This window comes from Helianthus annuus, chromosome 5, assembly GCF_002127325.2.
Source record: "Helianthus annuus cultivar XRQ/B chromosome 5, HanXRQr2.0-SUNRISE, whole genome shotgun sequence".
NCBI lineage: Eukaryota > Viridiplantae > Streptophyta > Magnoliopsida > Asterales > Asteraceae > Helianthus > Helianthus annuus.
In genome coordinates, this window is record NC_035437.2 from 124,885,815 (window position 1) to 124,902,321 (window position 16,507).

At 37.5% G+C, this 16,507-nt stretch overlaps 1 long non-coding RNA gene across 3 annotated transcripts; it reads left to right on the top strand.

Moving 5' to 3' along the window:
• Window positions 1–11,671: 11,671 nt before the first annotated feature.
• Window positions 11,672–14,538, top strand: LOC110941258. 3 transcript variants are annotated; one of them, XR_004892897.1, is made up of 3 exons: window positions 11,672–12,228; window positions 12,345–12,782; window positions 13,125–14,538. It is a non-coding gene; the product is annotated as an uncharacterized LOC110941258 (long non-coding RNA). The 3 variants fall into 3 exon arrangements; XR_004892898.1 differs by having other exon boundaries at window positions 11,678–12,228; window positions 12,345–12,480; window positions 12,613–14,538; XR_002593944.2 differs by having other exon boundaries at window positions 11,680–12,228; window positions 12,345–14,538.
• The last annotated feature ends 1,969 nt before the right edge of the window (window positions 14,539–16,507 follow it).

A 16,507-nucleotide genomic window follows, 5' to 3' on the forward strand; every position in this document is an offset into this window, starting at 1 on the left:
TTTAGCTTTCTCAAGATAACCCTCCCCTATATATATATATATATATATATATATATATATATATGGGAGCCGCTAGAATGAAAACCACCTCGAGTTGTAAGAACCGCGAGAACTACACCCCACGGAGCGTCGTTCGCCATGATTTTTTTTTTACAAGTAGATGTGTATATTATAAACACAGCCGTAAAAAATCATGGCGAACGGCGCTCCGTGGGGTGTAGTTTTTTACACCACAAGTTTGGTGAAAAAAAAAATTAAAAAACACCAAACTTGTGGTGTAAAAAACTACACCCCACGGAGCGCCGTTCGCCATGATTTTTTACGGCTGTGTTTATAATACACACATCTACTTGTAAAAAAAAATCATGGCGAACGGCGCTCCGTGGGGTGTAGTTCTCGCGGTTCTTACAACTCGGGGTGGTTTTCATTCTAGCAGCCCCCATATATATATATATATATATATATATATATATAGGGAAAGTGTAAAATGAGAACCACCGAAAAAATAAAATTCTCAAAAATCTTAAAAAAATCGCTTGTTCCAGCAAAAAAATAAAAAATATAGAAAAATGTCGTATGCAAAAATTTACTTCGTAAACAAATTTTATATCAGGCGTAATCACCGACTCGACAATTTTTTTTTTGTTTTTTACAGATTTATTTATAACATTTTCATCTACATTTGTGCAAAAAAATAGTGGCTCAACTCGTGCGGGAAGTAAGAGTTCTCATGGTTCTCACAACTAGACATTTACCCTTTTTTTATTTTAGCAATATACTATAATGTTTTATAAAGTTTCAAGATATGTTACAACGTGTTTGTTTTTATCTTTGATTCAATAAAATTGTACTCGAACGAGTCAAATATGATTGTTTTTTTTTTTAATGTTTTGCCATGAAAACTGAACTGATATGATCAAAACAACATCAGTAAGTGTATCGTATTCGTTTTTAATTGGGTTCTCGATGTGCCAAACAACATTGGTACGGTAATGAATTAAACAGATACCGACCAAACAACAATGGTACCAGTATCAATATACATTTTTATGGTTTCCAATCGATGTAAAACACGTGCTAGTATCCCCTTTAACATATCTCTTACGGTTGTTACACTGAGTGTCGTTATCATAACCAATACCACACCGAATCGAACCAGAACTGACTGAAAATCTGCCGCAAAACCGTGAAATCCTACTGTCACACCCCAATCGATGGCGGAATCATCGGGGCGCTGTGACACCTGGGTCACTGCGACCTTCAAACGAATATCAAGCCAATGAAATATTGTATTTCATACTTGGGATCTGTGTAAATATGTGTATCTTTCGCACATATCAATTCTCGTTCGATTTCAAGCTCTAAATCGCTTTCTGGAAGGTTATACGCGCACTGATGCGTAAATATAACCAGTTTAATGCAACGAACAATCCGGAATAGTGAAATATACTTAACATACCTTAAATAACCTTTACATAACTTAGAAATTAGTTTTTGAAGGCTTTGGTATGGCAAAAACGAGTTAATTCGCTTACAGGGACTAAACTTGACAAACTGCGAAAGTATGCCAATTTGAACTGTAACGAACATTCTGGAACATGACCATAAGTTAAACACACCTTAAATATCCTTTATATAGCTTAGAAATAGGCTTTGAGGGGTTCGGTGTGCTAAAATAAACTTTTTGGTCATTCAGGGACTAAAAGTGTCAAAAAGTGCATAAGTTTGCACTTTCGCGCATAACATACGTTCTGAATACATCCGGACATCCAAAAATTTATGTAAGCACTAAAATATTTTATTTTAGTGTTTGGCATAAGAAAAATCCTTTCGTCACGCATTTTGGATCGTTTTTCGCGCTTATGCGCATTCCGTCTTAATTAACCGAACATCGCGATCGTACGGCCAAACGCACCAACATCCGGCATATTTTTGAGCATGTTTCATGTCCCCAATGTTTGAGCATCATTTTAGGGCCTTAAAGATGGCTTAACAGGCCTTAAACATGTCAGAAATGGCCCCAAACCACATCAGGGACCTAAACTGTCATTTCTGAAAGTTGGTTGCAGATCAGAACTCCCAGGCGGCCCGCGTAAGCCCAGGGTGAACTCTTACACGGGCCGCGCCAGCCTCCCAGTATGCAAAAACTCGTTTTTACTGCTGCAAATGGCCTTTCAAGCATCCAAGGGGCAATGCCTCTTCACAATCTCTGGGGTTGGGGTCACATTTTGATACCACAACATTTTGACAAGTGTACGAATGAGATCAAAGCACGATATTCAAGAAACGATCCTAACGGTCTTGCATATCCTATAAATATACCCCCCCTATTTGGTGTAAAACCCACAAATCTGATCAAAGAGCTCTAAGTTGATGCCACTGCTTCATACCTAAGCTCTTGGATCAAGTTTAGCTTTCGGGGACCCTTCGTAAGTGTTCTTTCATTCTTTTATTCGCTTTTCGAGTCCGAAAGTCAAGCTTTGTTTGACTTTCTGCGTTGTCCAGGTTATGGTCAACACGAAGTTCGTTCGAACTTCATAACGTGAGCGTGATCACGATGGTTATAGTCCCTAGTGACTACACCTACTGATTACCACGTTATCTAGGCTCAGTGACGAGTCGTAGTTTCGGCCAAAATGCGCATTCTTGCGTATTTTGTAACCAAACTACTCATAGGTATCAAAACCGTTTGTTTTGATACCAAACCTATTTTCTAAACTTAGTTAAGCATGTTCTAACATGCTTAGCTCGTCACTTTTAGTATAGTGCTTATATAGGGTCGTAAGGTAAGCGATCTAAACAATCGCTTATACTTTCGAACCCGACCCATTTGGTCGATCCTTAGGATCCGACCAAACACATTAGGTGACCATAGTTGTATAGGGAATAACCTTCCGAGGTTATACCTTATGGTCACGACGTTAGGCGTTCCAAGCGCATTTTACGCGAACGACGCGTTAAGGTAGCAAAAGCTACCGAAACGGGTCGTAAGCACTTAGGTTAAGTTTCACTTTAGTATGTGGGCTTTGTTAAACCATATTACACGAGTCTCCATACTCGTTTGGTTTACGAACCCGCATCCTATCCAATCCTCCGATTTAGGTCCGGTATATTAACATAGTTACCTATATTAGGTGCCGTTTGATATCCGTGATCTCTAGCATTGTTTGGTTGTTATACAAGGACTTCAAAGCAATCTCAGGTGAGTACATAGACCCCTCTTTTACTGTTTTCCAAACTGTTCTTTTACTGTTTTCCAAACTGTTTTGTGGTGAAACACATGTGCCTACTTGTTACTTTCATGCTTTCCTGTTTTCACATCATATACTTGCTATGTTCATTAGTACATTTATAGTACATGATTTCATTACATTTTATGCTATGTATGCCCATTGTGTGCACACTTAGTACATCACTTTACAATACATTTCATGCTACGTACGCCCATTGTGTGCATACTTAGTACATTATTTTACATTGCATTTCTGTTGCATATGCTCATCCAGCATATGAACACATTATACTACATTTTGAACCGTTGTAACCATTTGACTATGTGAACCGTCTTAACCCTTTGATTATATGAACCATTCGTAACAATTGAACCGTGTGAACCAGTTGTATCTGTTGACATGATTTACATTTGACAATAGACATTTGACTATACATAAACATTTCTACAATTGTTAAACATTACATCTTGATGGTTTGGTTTGAGTAAGTGATTTAAGTAACGAGGCGTGTGTAATATGATACAAGCATGGTGGATACGCCGCTGGTACTTCCTATATATAAGTGTTTTTATGGTATTACATAACGTAGCGTTATTTGAATCATTTCAATTTGAGACATATAACATTTTATACAAATAACACACTTTTCACAAGACATTGATTTACAAACAACTTATCTTATACAAACTCATTTTACATGGTTATTCATTTAACCATACATTATTCACTTATTTATACATATCATCTGATCTTATCGTTTTTCAAATGATTTACAAGACAGAGCAAATTACAAGGTTCATGACTAAACATTTTCTCAAACATAAGTCATGAATTCTGTTTTCACAAAACCTATGTATCTCACAGGCATTTTTATGCGGACGTACCTATTTTCACATGTATTTTCAGGAGATGATGCATAGGACTTATCAAGACATACTTAGGCGGACCTGTGCCTTAGTGACTTAAAACGAGACAAGAACTAGTTAACTTATATTATGTACTTTTTGGTTCTTGTTTAAAACAATGTGAACTTTCATGTTTGATTAATAAAACGAAACTTCAATTGCCATGGATTTGAAACAATAAATTCTGTTACAACACTCCCCGACGTTTCTGCCATGTTTTGTATGTTCTTCGTGGTCGGGGTGTGACAGGCGCGGCACTAGGCGAATCAGATTGCTCAAGAGAATCCATAACAACTAAACTGCGATAGTATTTAATGCGTTCATTATCCCATACTAATAAACAAGTACAATCACATAAGCTGTCACGACTTTTCATGTTCTCTCAAACAATACAAATCCGACAACCTAGATTTTTGGTGTGTTTCTAGACTTCCTAGCTTGATTTGATGTAGACTGCGACTAAACCTGCAACATACGTTAAAACAACGTCAATACAAAAGTGTTGGCGAGTATACAAGTTTTAATAGTAGCGAAAATCAGATAAAAAGTGCTGCGAATTACCAAATACATAAACGAGATACCTCGATATATATGCAAATAAGACTGATACTACCAGCTAAGTCAATCGAGCTGCGATTGCGATTGCTATTCATCCTAACTAGACCGCGTCGAGTGCTATAGTACTATACTAGTTAAGGCAGGACCTCGCGAGTATAAGTCCTAACACATATGTAACTAGCATCACGTATAAATATGCATAACCGTTATTCGTAAGTGATAAGTAGTTTAAGAATTTGATTAGTTTGATTTGATAGAAACGTATGTTACACTCAAAATGCGATAAAAAGGGTTCGAGTATACTCACAGTCGATGTTCAGCAAGTAAACACAACTTGGTTGGATGGAAGGGAGCGCGTCTGAGATTAGCCTGATTACAGATTGATAGCGTAAGCGTCGAACAGTGCGTTAAACGATGGGATGTGACTGAGTGTCGAATGGCAACCCGATCGAATGGCAATCCGATCGGATGGCCATTCGATTGGATTGTCACCTCATTTGGTACGGACGTGTTTGTGTATGATGGTTTGCCTTTTGAATTTTCGTTGTAGCATTTTGAAAACAGAGAAGTATCTCTACCCTTCAGGTCGATCGATCGAACAACGGCTCGATCGGGTGACGATCCGATTAGTAGGACACTTAGTGAGAACAAGTTCACAGCAGTCTGCGCTCGATCGGATTGCAATCCGATTGGGTGGCAATCCGTTTGGAACTAACTCTGCATTGAACATGTTGAAAAATTTTTAAGTGTTGAAGTTCAAAACATCACATGGTCGGATGGTCGTTCGATTGGACGACAATCCATTCGACGTTCAAAACTTTTGAAGAGTTGAAATATGGTTTAAGTGTGGAACCAAGTGCAAGCCGATCGGACGGTTGTCCGATCGGGTGGCAATTCGATCGGGTGGCAATCCGATCGGACGGCAATCCGTTCCGGCGGCCTAAGTCGTCTTGACACTTGTTTGTTTTGAAAGTTTTGCAGTTTTCTCGAGACGGTAAGACAACATGTCAAACAACAGAAACCCCCATCAATACTCAAGTGACCCGATCGAACAGGAATCACCCTAGTCCGATCAGTCTACTGTTTGAGATGGTTGTTCATGTTTAACCCGAAATCGGTAGTCTCTTTGATAGAACTCATATCTTGAACCAACGCTTCACTAAGAACGAGTACGATATCAGAACAAGCTCCGATTCTATCGGCTTTGAGTGTAAAAGAGTTGAAAGAAGGTTAGAATAACCATCTCTCAATCTTTTTATCCATGAGTATGTGTAGATTTATGCGAAAATGTTGTTTATTCTTGTGGAAATCCTTCAGATCTGAGTGGTTCTTGGTGGAATGAGGCCAACACTTGAAGTTCATAAGAACTCCATGATGACATCATCTTAGAACACCTCAAATCCATTGATTTCACGGTTAAAAGTTAAGATTTAAAAGAGAAAATGATGAAGAAGTGCGTCTAGATCATGGAAGTACAAGATTTGAGGTAAAAACTTACAAGAATCGCGAGAAATTGAGAGAAAATAGCCCCAAAGCGTGCTGTCGGGTGGGAGCTGTCACATCACTGTTCATGTAATGTGACAAGTGCTATTTATAGGTGAAGAGGAGGGAAGGAGATGAAGTGCAACAGATCAGATGGTTGTCCGATCGGGTGGCTGTCCGATCGGGTGACAATCCGACCGGGTGGCAATCTGATCGGGTGGCCATCCGATCGACCAGTCACTCGATCGGTGGTCTCCGGCGAGTTGCGTTTCGGTGTTTCGTCTCGATCGTTAAGCGTTGTGATAGTTTGGTCACACCTTTTTATACCCACATTCATATATTTAGTATAATTAGTCACATAGGGTCGTATAAATATCCACATTTCAAAGTTGCAATACAATAACCGGGTTTCGTTTCGATTATGCATTACCCTACGACGGTTCACGGCCATCGAGGAGGGTAGAATAGGTCCTCACTCAACGTCATCGTGAGCATTGGTGTGTGTGATGCGATGTGTTATAGCGATAAAGTATGCGTAATATGCGAAAATACTGCGAAATAGCGATGTATGTGATAGCTACATTATGATCCGAATCTCTGGTGCTAGGCGTAACGAGTATAATCGAGTAGTAACAACGCACGAACGTGCGGGTTGTTACACCTACTAATTTATTATAATTAATTAAAATCTTTTAAAATAGTTTAGTTTTAGATTTCTTTTTTATTATTTAAACTAAACATCTAGATAAAAAGAACCTTTAGTTGAAAAAAGTAGTTAAATAATAAATGAAAGTAAATTACTAAAAAAAATTAAAAAAGTTAGTCAATCTTACCAACTACTAGTTTTAATCTTTATTTATGATATGTTGATTTATGATTTGAATTAGTTTTTTTTTATTGGTTTTTAATAATCAAATTTTGATCAATTGGTTGGTAATAACCCCAACTTAAAACATTTCTCCTACTAGTTCTAACTTTCAAGTTATTTTCTTCAACCAAACCTTTACTAACTGGGGTATAACCCAATTAGTATTTGCTGACGTGGCAACACAAAACCTGGTTATCTGCTGACATGGAAGCTTATGTGGCATCATCACCACTTACGTCACCACCAACCACAACGATCACCACCACCATCGGCCACCACCACCACCACCCACCACCACTCACCATATCCACTGAACACCCCACCCTTCAAATCTCTAGCCACCACCATTAAACTACCATCCACAACTTCAACCTCACCAAAGAACGTGGGACGCCATGATGGTAGAAAATTTGAAGTGTTGAGCATCGGAGAAGGTCACAAGAGGTCGTAGATGACTAGTGGTGGTCTCGTTTGGTGTTTTAGGGGTAAAGAGGGTAGTCGGAACAAGTTGCAGGTCATTAGAGTTGTGGTCATGGTGGAGATTTTGAAGGTTTTAGCGGCGAAGAAGGTCACAGGAGGTTGGAGATCACTAGAGGTGGTCTCGTTTGGTGGTTTCAAGGGTAAAGAGGATAGACGGAATAAGTGGCAGGTCACCGGAGTTGTGGTGGTGGTAGACGGTGTTGTGGGTGGTGATGGTGGTGGTGGTGGTAGACGATGGTTATGGGTGGTGTAATGAAGGTGGTGATGGTGATAGTGCCACATAAGTTTTCATATCAATAAATAACCAGGTTTTGTGCCACATAAACTGTCACGTTAGCAAAACACTAACTTGGCTAGACCCTAGTTAGTAAAGGCTAGGTAGAGGAAAATAATTTGAAAGTTTGAACTGATAGAAGGAATTTTTTAATTTGGAATTAACGCCGGCAAATTGGTCAAAGTTTAAATTATTAAAATCTAATTTTTGTTAGCATTGTTAAAGAGTTCTTTTTAAGGAGCAAGGAGTATTGACTTTCAATATTTTATTATTGAGAAATCGACTAGAGGGGAGAAAGGAGCCAAGAATGTAAGAGCGGGAGATCATAGAAGGATAATAATGTTGATTAGGTACTTTTTATAACTATTTCTAGAAAATAAAAATTGATATAAATAAGGTATAATTTTCCATCCTATTCTTGGAAGGATAAAAATTGATATAAAAATAAGGTATAATTTTCCATCCTAGGTTGAATTTTACCTTTTATATTGTTTTATCGTAAGTTTTTATGATTTATGAATTTTACCTTTTTTATGGCCAACTTGAAATATGAATGATCTATTAAACTTTAGGTCATCAAACCTATGTAATTATGATCAGGTTGAACATTAAACTTTAGGTCATCAAACTTATATATAATAATGGTCAGGTACATTTGTTTTGCCAAGTAAACCCTTTTATTAAAATCGCGTGATTATGTCTTTGTTAGATTTCTTAGATAAATTCATATTAAGATTTATGTTACTGATAAACAATACTCGATATTATTATGACAATGACTTGGTAGACATATATGATAAATAATACAATTTGTAATTTTAATCATCATTTAAAACTGGGTAAATATAGAAAATCGATAAATTTAAATTAAATACATTATTTAATTGCAAATTTAACTGACTGGAGTATCACAGTTCGGTTAAAGATAAAATTTATAAGGCCTATTACCCCAAACAGATAGTAAGTGGCAGTTAGGGTGTTGAACCACGAAGAGTGCATGATTCGTGTTCGGATTCAGTTGATTATTGGCTTTGAAACAATTTATGAAGCTTGCTATGTAGTTATTGGTTTGTTTGGTTGATTTAAAAAGAGGTCGGCTTGAACCGATAATTTACTAATACTTAGAAAATGATTGTTTAATTATGATTAAGAAAACTTAGCATACTTGGTTGAAAATAATAATTTAAAATCAGGTTCACACCCCGTTCGAAATTGTAACCTAGGATTCCTATACGTTTTAGACTTGATTTAATCACACTTGGTTATTAATGGGTTTAGTGTTGCGAGGTTTAGGTGACGATAGTTATCAATGCTACAACGAATAGACAAAGATGCATTTCGTTACCAAGAACATGTAAACCCTAGTCTATTCCAAAGCACAATTGCACGGATTCATTTCACAAAGTTAAATTTCCTAACTCATTCAACAATTTGTGAATTCAAAACAAATGCAATACAATTATCATGCACTTCACATATTCAATGTAATTAGTCACAAATCAAATCATAAAACAAATGTCAAAACCTTAGAAATCTTACAAAGTCTACACCGGGGTGAACCCCTGGAGAACTAGTCGCTCATGGTACGCGAGACTTGGTCGCCGGATAATGAACACAACGAACAGGCCATTGAATCTTGGTTCTTGATCTTGAGTGAATGATTGGTGGAATAATTGTGTGTTCCAAGAATCTTGGAAGGATAATGAGGATGGTGGATAGTGATGATTATGATTGGTGTTGATGGAGATGATTCACGTGGATGATGATGATTGAGGGAGAGTTTGCGTGTTTCAAAATTGTCTAACTCTCCAAAGCCGCTCAAAACAATCATATATCTCTAAAACTTCATGTCAACAACTCAACAAAGAGCTGGGCTGCACAAAATATCATCGCCGCGTCGGTGACACCGGGTCCTGGCGTTGGTGACCGAGCTTGGCAGTTTACGGCTTCTTTGACTGTCTATGGGGCTTTTGGTCGACGCGACGAACAAATTTTCTTCTGTTTTTCTTTGTTTCTCATGTCCGGTTTGTCCTAGCCTCATCCCGATGTCCTGTAAAGCTCCCAAAATGCTCCTTAAACTTCGTTAAACCTGCAAAACACAAATCAAATCAAAGTGGATCATTCAAAACTTAGATTCGCATAAAAACACAAACTTAGACACGTGTAACATCAGACTTTAGACCACGTATCAATAACTAACTAAATACTATTATGAATATGAGTTTCCACCTTATTTACACTTATAAAACTATAGAAAAATAAATAAAAACTATAATGTTTATTAGGTTCTTCTCTTCTAGCCTAGTGCCAACCATCTCTTATATCCATTTATTAATGAACTTTTATGTTTATATGAAACAATGTATAAGTCATGGTTTTCTGAAAAAACTTCTAACTTTTGATATATGGTTAGGCAAGAAGAGATCTACCAAGCTAGGTCTAGAATGATTTGGTATAGAATCACATCCACTATTTATATATACCTAAAAGTTTTGTACAAACACTTACAAGGATATATTATTCTATGGTTTTACATGACAATAATAAAAAAAATAGTCTAATATATTCCACACATATAAGGGTGTCTGGTGTGGTCGGCAAAGTTGAGCGACAAAGTGTGTTTACCGCGCGGGAACACCACCGCCGACCCCTTTGCCGCGCGGTAAACTTTGATGAATCGGTGAGGGGTTGCCGAAGCGGTGAAGGGAGGAAGGGGAGATAGGGGGTGTGTGTGGTGGGGTCCATGTCATCTCAACCAATCACACCTTTTTCCTTTTTTTAAAGTTTACCACTTCACCAAGTGTCTAACCATTGCCAACACTTTTCAGCATAGTTTAAACACTTTTCACTGATTGACGTGGCACACTCCGATTGGTTGATTTTTAAGTTTACCACTCTCAAGTAATTAACCACTCCTTATACCCTAACTACATTGAAAAACCTTACACAACTATCGGTTACCTATGTTGTTTGCCACGTAAGTTGTCACATCATTTGCAAACTTGCAATGCAAATAATATTTTAGAAAATCACTTCACATTTCACACGTATATGCTTATTGAAGAAACACCAGGGCGTAAGCAAATTTAGGTAAATTACACTTTTCATCCTTTATATTCGTAGTGGATTGCAATAGATAGGCTTTAACTTCAACAATTACACTCACAATGCTTTATTTGTAAATATCATTACACTTTACGTCATTTGGTTCCAACCTAGTTAAAATTTTTAGTTAAAGTAAAACATGTGCCTTGCACATGAGGATAGGTTAGTAATTTACTATATATTTAAAATATATCTTTTTTTCATTTTCATTTCACGGATTAGGATCAAATACAAAGGATCCTAATTGTAAGAAGTGTAAGAAGGATTTATATAGTGACAAGTGTCCAATAACCTAAAAAAACCCACTACACAAAAAAACCCACTACAAAAAAAAAAAAAAACTTAAACATCCACCACCACCAAAAACCTAACCCCCCCCCCCCCACATCACCCACCCTAAATTTTTTTTTTTTTGCCGAGGGGGTGGGGGTTAAGGTTTTTGGGTGGGGGTGGGTGTGGGTGTTTAGTTTTTTTTAGATTTTTTTTTAGGTTTTTGGGGGGTGGGGGGGGGGTTAGGTTTTTTTAGGTTTTTTTGGGGGGAGGGGGGGGGTTAGGTTTTTTTTAGGTTTTTGGGGGGTGGGGGTGGGGGGGGGTTTAGGTTTTTTGGGGGTTTTTTTGTGAGGTATAGTTTTTTTTTGTTTTTTTTTGCCGGGGTGGGGGGGGGGGTGGGGGGTTTAGGTTTTTTGGTTGGGGGGGGGGGGTTAGGTTTTTGGGTGGTGGTGGTGGGGGGGGGTGTTTAGGTTTTTGGTGGTGATGTAGTGGGTTTAGTTTTAGGTTATTAGACACTTGTCACTCTATAAATCCTTCTTACACTTCTTACAATTAGAAGACTTTGTAGAATAACTTGACCCATCATTTCACAACCTCAGGTCCCAAACCCTTATCCCTTTCTATTCTCTCACATGGCTCACTCCCTCTTTAGAAAACGCCGACCACCACCCTTGGTGGTGGAGCCTTGGCGGAAGGGCGGCGTGATGGTGGTCCCGGCTAGTGGGTGTGGTACGTCAGGGGCAATGGGGTGCGGCTGGGGCGGAGCGGGGGGTTTTAGGGGTGATGGTGACGGGGAGGAGGGGGTGTGCGATGGATTGGGATTTGGCTCGGGCAGTCGTGTGCGGGTGTGTAGTGGTGGTATGCGACAGTGGTTAAGTGATGTTTGAGGGTGAGTTGAAGTCTGACAGGTGGTTCGAGTGGAGTTCGAGCCCTAGTTTGTTTTTCGGGTCACAATTTTTTCGAGCCCTACTTTGTTTTCGGTTCACAATTTTTAACATAATTGCAGAGGTTAGAGAAACAGTTGCTTTAGATGCTCAAAAGGCAATCAAGAAGGTTAGTTAACTTTTTTTTCAATTTACTTAGTTTATCATATAACTGTTAACAATAATACAAGTTCTCCACTTGCTTGTAATACAATTGTTTATATTTTTATTTTTTGTGTATACCAGAAGAAAAAGATTAGAACGAGACAAAAGAAATTGAAAACATACAATATGCCTTCACTGTAGGTGATCTGCTGTTAAGTACCGGAGTGGCGGGTCGCTGGCTCGCCGGAGATGAGAGAGAGAGTAAGCTCATAGAGAGGTATTTATTTTTGTTTTCATAACTTTTTAAATGTTATATTCTTTTATTTATTTAAATACTATAAACAATTAAGTAAAAAGACTAAACTGCCCTTGTATGAATAGATTTAATTAAAAATTTTAATTTGGTTAGTGATAAAGGATGTAGTGTGTAATGGTTTTTACAAAGGGGAAATGGACTGTATCACCCCCAACTAAACAAAATTGGCCGTTGCCACGCCCAACTTTCACTTTGGCTCCCACCACCCCCAATTGGAAACTTGGGTTGCTGTGTCACCCCGTCGTTAACCAGACACTAACGAGGTTAGTTTTTTTTGCTGATCTGGCCAATTTTTGCTGACATGGCATGGGTATGTGTAAAAAAATTAGTTTTAAAAATCAAGAAAACAATATTACTTACACACACAATACACACATCTACACATCTGTTCCAAACCCCTTTTTCCCTTTCTCTCTCTAACGCTACCACCACCATCACCTCCACCAACCACCACCATTATCACCTGCCACCACCGCCACAAAACACCACCTACCATCATCACTCTGTCGTCTCTTCACCACGCACAACCCTCCATTTCAAGATAGCGTTGCAAATAAATCCGCTTCTAAAACTGAGTTGTTTTTTGCCATCATCATCTGAAACAGAGAGATGGAGTACCGGCTACGGAGATTCTGAAATAGAATTGAAAGGAGGCAACGATGGCTGGGTCCAAATATTCGGTGAGATTGTGCTTCAATCTTGGCTAGTGACGGTGATGTTCTCTCTCCCATCTCTCTCTTTAGGGTTCGTCGTTCAGATCTGAAAGGAGGCGGCGAGGTTGTTGCAGCGGCTCGAGGTTGGAGGTTGGAGGTTGTTGCAGCGGCTCGAGGTGGGAGTGCTCGCCGGAGGTTGTTGCAGAGCAAAATCAATTGGAGATTTGAATTGATTGAAATCTGAGTATTTTGTTCATAACTCATCACACTTATCGATTTGAATTGAATTACAAATTATTTGAGCATCATGTTTGAGTTCAGATCTGAACTGATTCTTGTTTGATTGAGAGAACAGATGACGAAAAAAATCAGATCTGAACTAGAGTTGTAGAAAATCGAGTGTCGTTTGTTTTGATAATCTGTTTTGGTTTAGCAATCAAATAAAAAGATTTTGAAGTGTTGATTATCATAAACAGAACATCCATATGTGTATCAGTTGAAAAAGAAGTAAATTTACAGGTTGTGAATTGATAAAGACAAAGCGAAGGAATATGTGTTTGTGTTGAATTAGGTTTTTATATTATGTTTACAGAGATGTTAAATGGCGAGTCCATGTAGGCGTCCACGTAGGCTGTCCACCTCATCATCCCCATGACACGTAGGATTAAAAACCTAACTGAGTTAGTGATTTTTTAACGAAGGGGTGACAGTCACACCAAGTTGTCGAGTAGAGGGTGGTGGGAGCCAACTTGAAAATTGAGCGTGTTATTGGCCAATTTTGCATAGTTTAGGGTGATACAGTCCATTTCCTCTTTTACAAATAAAGGATTGTAAATTTAATTATTAAAGTTAAAAGTTATCTTGAAATTTCATAAAAAAAATAAAGTACAAAAATTACCCGCAAATTTACCTATGGTTTTCCTTCTACCTATGCATGTGAAGATACCACGTGCCTACGTAAACAAATTTACCTAGCCTTGTATCATGGAATTTCTATATCCCTTTTACTTTTTGTCCAAAGATTATTCCCTTTCAATCCGTTTACCCTTTCATGGGAGTTGAAACCTGTAAATCTGCAATTCTAATATAAAATAATTAAGTATCAGCTAATGTGGAGCTACCCCACTTGGTAGAGGCATATACTTCTTGGAAGACAGGTGTCAGGTTTAATCTTGGACAAGATGAATTATTTAGATAGTGTAATAGAGTAAAAGCAAGCGTTGACATTCAAAAAAATAGTACCAATCTTAATGGTTTTATTTGTAAATATGTCATAAATGTAAGTATATCTTAATTCAAAACATGTATAATTTCGTGTACATATTGTGTTATAACTTTTCAAATGAAAGTTTGATTTCTTTGACAATTTGAGTTATTTAATAGTTAAGGGAACATATAGGGCTTAGTAGTTGGGAACTTGGGATTGTAGTCATTGCCTTATTTTTGTGAAACTCAGACCCTAGATTCATATGATCATAAGGAGTATTTGACGAGGTTAAGCTTCACAAATGGTTTATCTTATAAGTCAACATACTTGTAGTATGTGAATTTTTATTATCGAAAGTAAGGAGCGCATAATCTAGATATGTGTTCATCACATATCAAATTATTGTTACGGTTTAAATTAGTTTAGTTTTATCAACTCATTATTCAAAGTTAGGGACCATATGTGCTTATCATATCTAGATTATTAATATGTTGTTTTGGTTTAAATTGGTTTTAGTTGTATCAAATCACTACCACCAACACCACCACCATCTATCCTAGACTAATCGGTAACCAAAACTTCTTTCAAATTTTTCATGATCATATGAGTCTCTCTCTCTCTTTTATAGTATAGCGAATGTCTATAATCCTTGTCATCCGTAGGATTTGAACGCAAGACCTTCAAATGTAGGTGTTACTGACTTAATGTCTTTGCCAATGCGCCACCGAATCCCATTGGATTCATAAGTAGTCTCTAATGTTGACAATTTATCATTTTATAAATTTAAAACATGATGAACCAGTCATCTTGTATCATAGATTTTCATTACAAGAAAGATCTTCTAATATTCACATAGGTAGTGTTTGGTCCATCTAAAACGAACAAATCGCTTAAAACGTACAACAACATTAATGATATTCATGGTATCTTTAATTGGAATTAGTCATGGTACCACCTATTGGATTGATTTTCTTGACAATATCTCATTATATTAGTAACACGTGTGATTATATTATAAAACTAGCCAACAATAAAAAAATCATAATTAAATTTTATAACTTACCATCTACTATTACATGATAGGTTCTCACTTGAACGCGTTGCTTCTATGTATTTCTTTGAAAATAATATATATCCTCCAAAACGTTTATAATAAGGATGAAAGTGACATTAATTAATATAATAATTATTGAATTGTTAGTTTTCTTCTGTCATTGCTTTGTTTTTATAATCTTTATATATATGTGATTACCCTTTGAACCCCCCCCCCCTCCCAACTCGCCCAGTAGTGTTATATATGTAGTTTTCGTATAGAATTTTTTGGGTATATACGGTTTCGTTCCCCAATTCTATAGAAATTCTTGAGTATATACAACGTCGCCCCCCCCCCCCCCCCCGGTTTTCGAGGGCAAGCTTCGCCACTGCCTTTGAAAGAGAAAAAAAAAATTAGGAAATCATGTAAATGGCTTGTTTTAACTGAAAACCTAATCAACTTTTTTTAACCACAAATTTTAGTCCTTGACGGATTATTGGAGTAACATTGTGTCACCAGCGAAACCACCTGATCATATCCATCCCCACTAGGCAATAATGCCTATACATCAATTCAGGAGAAACTCAATAAATCTGGGAAAACCCCCTTATGAGAATCGAACCCTGGACCTAATGGTCGATAAGCAGGGCCGGCCCTGAGAATTCATGTACCATGTTCGAGCTCGAAAAAACATGCCCTTAGGCCTTAACGAAATTGGGTATTGGACTCACTAAAGGTCTAAACCTAATGTCAATGGGCTAATAACTAATCTAAACCACAAAAATAGTTTTGTAAATGAGCCTATGTTAGTGTTTGTATGGGTATACCCTATTAATTTATTTATTTTTACATATACATATTAGAGTTTTTTAAAAAATAACGTGCCCTTTAAAATATTAGGCCCTGGCCGGTGGGCTTCATCTCACTAGGAGCCATGTGCAAAAAACTTGATCTATTTGACTAAATTTTTAAAATCATAACAATTTGACTGTTTGGAATAGTAATACATTTCTCTATACAAATAGTCAAATGCGGGAATTCTCTATCATGTTAGCATACGAGACCTCAGCCCAAAATCGAAAATCTTACGTGTCG